Raw genomic sequence first — 6,820 nt, forward strand, 5'->3', positions numbered from 1 at the left:
TGCTCTGAAAATTGGAGGGTTTAATGTTGTACGTCTGAGAGGGTGATTAATGGGCAGGACGCTTCCGTGGGAGCATCTAGAATGGTGCCGAAGCCCCAGAGGACTTCTGATTATCGCACAGCAGCGGATGAGTGTGCTGACTCCAAGTTCTGAATCCGCCACTTTCTTTACCAATCATGCAGCCTGCTATGGTGGTGCACGCCTTTAATCCCAGTACTTGGGAGGCAGAGACAGGCGGATTTCTGAGTTCGAGGCCAGCCTGGTCTACAGAGTGAGTTCCAGGACAGCCAGGGCTGCACAGAGAAACCCTGTCTCGAAAATACCAAGAAAAAAAAAAAAAAACCAAAAAAACCAAAAAACAAAAAACCAAACAAAATAATAAATAAATCACAGCTGTAGTCTGTTGTGCAGGCTCTGTGGTCCCACACTAGTCTGATGCTGACTTTAGCAACTATTTTAATTTAGTAATACTTTGTCTAAAGTAGTGACAAGTGACCAGACTATCCACATGAAGTCACTTCCAGGGCTCCTTATATGGAATGGGGCTCCCAAGGGGGAGCAGCCCGGCTTAGAGACCGTGTGTCTGGAGGAGAGCAGCAGCTCCTTGGGTGGGATTTTGCTTCCCTCCTGTGGCTCCTCTGTACTGGGGTGTGCTTCATTTCCTGAGCGGAGGAAAAGGCAAGCTTGTTTCAGGCTATCTTTAATCTCACTTGCTCAGCTTGTTCAACACAAGACTAGGACCCCACATGTGATACCACTGCGTGAGGGGTAAGGTACCACTGGTGTGCTGACAAATACAGGTGGAGTTAGGTGCTTAAAACAGTGTAATTCCCTGCCAGGCGATGGTGGCACACTCCTTTAATACCAGCACTTGGGAGGCAGAGGCAGGTGGATTTCTGAGTTCAAGGCTAGCCTGATCTACAGAGTGAGTTCCAGGACAGCCAGGGCTACACAGAGAAACCCTGTCTCAAAAAGCAAAAGCATTGTAATTCCCTAAAAATCTCTTTATACCCGAGACTATTCCCAGTATAAACAAAAATGGAAGGTTAGTGCTAAACTTTTTTGAGAAGGTCTGAATATGCAGCCTGTGTTCATGCAAGAGGCAGGTAGGACTCCTGCTCATCTCAAATAGCAGCCTGAACAATGAGAATGGGGATCAGTTGCTTTGCCTTAGGTGCTCCCTGGTCTTGTCTACTTTTTTTCTGACTGTAAATTCATATAATTTTCTCCGGATTAAGAAGCAAACATGAGCCAGGCAGTGGTGGCACACGCCTTTAATCCCAGCACTTGGGGAGGCAGAGGCAGGCGGATTTCTGAGTTTGAGGCCAGCCTGGTCTACAGAGTGAGTTCCAGGACAGTCAGGGCTACACAGAGAAACCCTGTCTCGAAAAACCAAAAAAAAAAAAAGAAGCAAACATGAGGGTCTGGAGAGATGGCTCAGTGGTTAAGAGGGCTGACTGCTCTTTCAGAGGTCCTGAGTTCAATTCCCAGCACCCACATGGTGGCTCACAACCATCTGTAATGGGATCCTATGCCCTCTTCTGGTGTGTCTGAAGGCAGCTATAGAACTCATGTACATTAAATAAATAAATAGATAAATAAATAAGAAGCAAACTTGATAAAGGCGTACAGTGTGTGTCAGTATGTGCACCTGAGTAAAGGTCCTTGTAATGACAAGAGCTATTAGATTCCCCTTGACCTGTAGTTGCAGGTAGTTATGAGCTGCCAGATATGGGTCCTGGGAATTGAACTCGGGTCCTCTGGGTAAGCAGTATGTATTCTTAATTGCTGAGCCATCTCTCTAGCCAGTTAATATTCCAGTGATGTGTATAATTAGAAAACTCAAAAATTCTCTAAAAAGAGAGTACAAAAGCCACCCCCAGGCTGGGCCAAGGGATCAATGCCCCGAGCCCAGATAGGACAGATTGTCCCTTCTGTCCAACACCAAAGACCAAAGAGACTGGACAACTTTCACTAGGACCTTTTAAAAAAGGATTAAAGGCCAGGCTGATTCCACAACAGACTTCAAATTGGCAGTTAAGGAGACTAGGCCTAAAACTGGGCAAGTCAGGCAAGCCCAGGCAAGTCAATTACTAATAGGAAAAAAACCCAGGCTCCAGCCTTCACTCCCAGGCAATGGAATGCCCCAGCCACCTGGCCTGAAACAAGGACCATGGGTCAGAAGCAGTTCCCAGACTGTGGGGGCAGGACATCTGATCCCAGTCGAGAGGGTCCCGGGTAGAGAGAAAGGAGCAGAAAGAGGAAAGATGTGGAGAGACCATATGGAGCCACCAGGAGGATTTGCCATGAGGTAATGCTGAGGGGCCATGAGCATGGAGCAGAGGGAGCCAAGGTGATCAAACTGCAAGGAACTCAGGCTATGGCTGGGGAAGTAAATAGACAGGATCTGATGTTAGGAATAGCTGCTCAGCTCTTATCCCTAAATCTTATTAAATAAATCAAAAGGTCTCGTCTCAAATATTTGGGAGCTAGATAGGTTAGAAAAAAACTGTGACTTTTATTTTTTCAAGACAGGGTTTCTCTGTATAGCCCTAGCTGTCCTGGAACTCACTCTGTAGACCAGGCTGGCCTCAAACTCAGAAATCCACCTGCCTCTGTCTCCCAAGTGCTGGGATTAAAGGCGTGCGCCACCATCGCCCGGCAGTTTAATGTATTTTAATAGCAAACTTACAGGAACAACAGCACAGAAGACGGATAACATTAGAAACATGTTCTTGCATGTAGGACAACTCAGTTAGAAAAGTATAGTGAATGGTTGGAATCTACTGTATGATAGAAATGCTACAAACACCATTTAGTTGCCGTCAATAAGAAATTACTTATTTTTTAAAAAATCCAAATGCTGGCATTGTCCAGAAAATTTTAACAGGTTTATTTATAATGATTATAAAGTTGAACTGTTGAAATGTGTTCACTGAAACATTTTGCTTGCATTAATGCTTTACATCTTGCATTTATATTAAAAATTCACACACAAATGAACGTGGAGAAACTGCCAATACCTGATCCTGTCCCCTATGTTTCCACTCACAATCATATACTTAGGTACCTTTGACCCATGGAAAAAATATCTAACATTCAGAACTATTGATAACAGGAAGAAGAGGAAAAAAAATTTTTTTGAGAATGAAATGTTTCCCCTCATAGCGGACTCTTAAGCACGTTCTCCGGGTATGCGGATATCTCTGGATATCTTTTGGCATAAATGTTACACGTTTGGCATGGATAGCACACAGGTTGGTATCTTCAAAGAGGCCAATCAGATAGGCCTCACTTGCCTCCTGCAAAGCACCAATAGCTGCACTCTGGAAGCGCAGATCTGTTTTGAAGTCCTGAACAATTTCTCTCACCAGACGCTGAAAGGGGAGCTTGCAAATCAGAAGTTCAGTAGACTTCTAATAGCTTCTAATTTCTCGGAGTGCCACAGTACCAGGCCTGTAACGATGAGGTTTCTTCACCCCTCCAGCAGAGGGCACATTCTTGTGAGCGGCTTTTGTAGCCAGTTGTTTCCTGGGTGTTTTACCACCAGTGGATTTGCGGGCAGTCTGCTTTGTACGAGCCATGGTAGGGGCACCTCCTTACTTCCCCCCCTTCTGCTTCGGCTGGACCTCGGCGAGCGAGAGGCGGCGCTGGCGTGAGAGAGCAGCGACAGTGGCGGCGCAGCAAAGGCTGTGAACACAATTGAAAGATGGCTCAAAAACTGTGATTTTTAAATGTCATCCTACAGTTACGTTCCAACCAACAGCCGAATTATTAAAATACATGTTGATGTTTCTCATCTCTGTCACTGTTACTCTGATTTTCAACCTACAGCATTCTGTCTGCTTCAGACAGTATGTAGCCCTGGCTAGCCTGGAATTCCATGGTGGTTTTAATCTCCCAGAGACCTGCCAGCCTCTGCCTCATGAGTTGTGGGGATTAAAGATATGCATTTCCAAGCTTGGTCAAGTTTTTACCTTTTAACAACAAAAAACAAAAAACAACAACAACAAAAAAAAAACCAAAAAAACAAACCAGCATGCCCTTTAGAATATTTGACAGTGTTACTGTCACCAGCCCTTAGGATCAACTATAGAATGTGTGGCAGCTCCTTCATGAGTGAAGTTCTCAGGATCCATTCTCTTAAGTCCTGAGTCCTGAGTCCTGTCACCATGGCCCTTCACACTTCCTGGTACAGCCTGCATTTAAAAGATCCGCAGTCAGCTGAAGGCACCATTCTCAACCACAGCCTAGAACGCTGACCCTGTGACTGCTCATGACTGCGGGGATGCTTTCTTTCCAAACCCAATGTAATCAGGCACAGTCCGACACAGTTTTTTTGTTTTTTAAATTTTTTTCCGGCACAGTTTTTAAAAGGGGATGTCATGTTTTAAAATTTAGTTGAAATATTTTGGAAAATATTTTTAAAAAACTTATCTTTAGAGCTGGTGAGATGGCTCAGCGGGTAACAGCACTGATTGCTCTTACGAAGGTCATGAGTTCAACTCCCAGCAACCACATGGTGGCCTACAACCACCTGTAATGAGATCTGACACCCTCTTCTGGTGTGTCTGAAGACAGCTACAGTGTTCTTATAATAAATAAATAAATAAGCCGGGCGGTGGTGGCGCACGCCTTTGATCCCAGCACTTGGGAGGCAGAGGCAGGCGGATTTCTGAGTTCGAGGCCAGTGGTCTACAGAGTGAGTTCCAGGACAGCCAGGGCTACACAGAGAAATCCTGTCTCGAAAAACCAAAATAAATAAATAAATAAATAATAATAAATAAATAATACATTTTTTAAATTATCTTTTTAAAAAAATCTATCTTTAAAAAAATAGTAGCCACCTTAAAAAAATAAAATAAAATAAAAATCTTAAAGAAATTACAATACATGTATATGTAACTGTGGGCTTTTTCACCTGCGCCCAAGATCCCAAAATAACAACTCTGACACTAAATTATTTATGAATAATTGCCTAGGCAAAAACCTTTTGCTTGAGCCGGGCGGTGGTGGCACATGCCTTTAATCCCAGCACTTGGGAGGCAGAGGCAGGTGGATTTCTGAGTTCGAGGCCAGCCTAATCTATAGAGTGAGATCCAGGACAACCAGGCTACACAGAGAAACCCTGTCTCGAAAAACAAAAAAAAAGCTTTTGCTTGTTCCTGCTAGCTTGTAACTCAGTTTTCCTGTTCATTCTATTCAAAGTTCTGCCATTTGTTCCATGTGGCTAGTTACCTCTCCTCAGGCACATGAGACCATCTTCCTCAGAGTTTGGGGTAAATCTCTTTATGTACCTGACTCTATCCTAGAATCCTCTTTCACTGACAGAACTCCAACCTCCTATTTCCTGCCTAACCTAGTAGGCCAGTAGCTTTTTTATTGACAGGTGATGTACCTATACAGTACACAAGCGATTAGCCCTGGAAATATATATATATATTTTAAAGATTTATTTATTTTATGTATATGAGTACACTGTAGCTATCTTCAGACACACCAGAAGAGAGCATCAGATCCCATTACAGGTGGTTGTGAGCCACCATGTAGTTGCTGGGATTTGAACTCAGAACCTATGGAAGAGCAGTCAGGGCTCTCAACCCCTGAGCCATCTCTCCAGCCCCATAATTTCTTTTTTTTTTTTTTTTTCCTAAGCCTACAGCACCCGGTGTTCCCAGGCAGTCTCCCATCCAAGTACTAACCAGGACCGACCCTGCTTAGCTTCCGAGATCAGACGGGATCGGGAGCGTTCAGGGTGGTATGGCCATAGACCCAGCCCCATATTTTATGCAAGGTTTTATTTACCCTTTAAGATGGAAAACTATAGCCGGTCAGTGGTGGCACATGCCCTTAATCCCAGCACTTGGGAGACAGGGACAGGCAGATTTCTGAGTTCAAGGCCAGCCTGGTCTACAGATGAGTTCCAGGACACCCAGGGCTACACAGAGGAGCCCTGTCTCAAAAAACAAACAAACAACAACAAAGACAAAAAACAAAAAACAAAAAGAAATAAAGAAAACTATAGACAAGCCAGGCAGTGGTGGCACATGTCTTTAATTCCAGCACTTGGGAGGCAGAGGAAGGCAGATTTCTGAATTGGAGGCAGCCTGGTCTACAGAGTGAGTTCTAGGACAGCCAGGGATATACAGAGAAACCCTGTCTGAAAAACAAACAAACAAACAAAAAACTATAGGCAAACTGAAATAACATAAAAGAAGGAGCAAGCAACTGGGCTTGTGTGTGTATACACACATGTATGTGTTCCTGTAGGTGTACATGTGTATGAGCACGGGCCACAGCCTCTGATGTCACTCTCAGGAGCTGTTCAGTTTGGGGTTTTTTTTGGTTATTTGTTTTTGTTTTGTTTTGTTTTTTTTAGACAGGCTCTCCTTCCTATGTAGCTCTGGCTTTCCTGGAACTCACTATGTAGATGAGGCTGGCCTTGAATTCACTGGAATTGTGGTAGCTAGAGATTTGCTGACCTCTGCCTTCCAAGTGCTGGATCTACCTTTTTTTTTTAAGCCAACATCTTTCACTGTCCTGAAGCTTACCTATTAGGCTAGCTGCCTAGCCAGTGAGCTGTGTCCACCTAGATTGAAAGCACAGGCCACCACACTTGGATTTTTAAGTGGGTTCAAGGGACCAAACTCAGGTCCTCCTGCCTGCGTGGCAAGTACTTCACCAATTTATCAATTGAGTCATCTCTCCAGCCACCAATGGTTTTACCTATGTAAAGGTGCTCTATCTTTACCATGTACAGAATTTCCTAGGAAGTTCTTTTAAAAATATCACTATCTTTTTTGTTTATTTGTTCTTTTTT

The 6,820-nt window shown here is 44.0% G+C and overlaps 1 non-coding gene and 1 pseudogene across 1 annotated transcript; both read right to left on the bottom strand.

The window, feature by feature from the left end:
- Positions 1-3,057: 3,057 nt before the first annotated feature.
- On the bottom strand, positions 3,058-3,769 carry LOC116076953 (annotated as a pseudogene).
- A 1,884-nt stretch (positions 3,770-5,653) lies between these two features.
- LOC116079399 lies at positions 5,654-5,772 on the bottom strand. Its single transcript, XR_004113953.1, has one exon. It is a non-coding gene; the product is annotated as a 5S ribosomal RNA (ribosomal RNA).
- Positions 5,773-6,820: the final 1,048 nt, after the last annotated feature.

This window comes from Mastomys coucha, unplaced genomic scaffold (assembly GCF_008632895.1).
Source record: "Mastomys coucha isolate ucsf_1 unplaced genomic scaffold, UCSF_Mcou_1 pScaffold5, whole genome shotgun sequence".
In the NCBI taxonomy this organism is placed as follows: domain Eukaryota; kingdom Metazoa; phylum Chordata; class Mammalia; order Rodentia; family Muridae; genus Mastomys; species Mastomys coucha.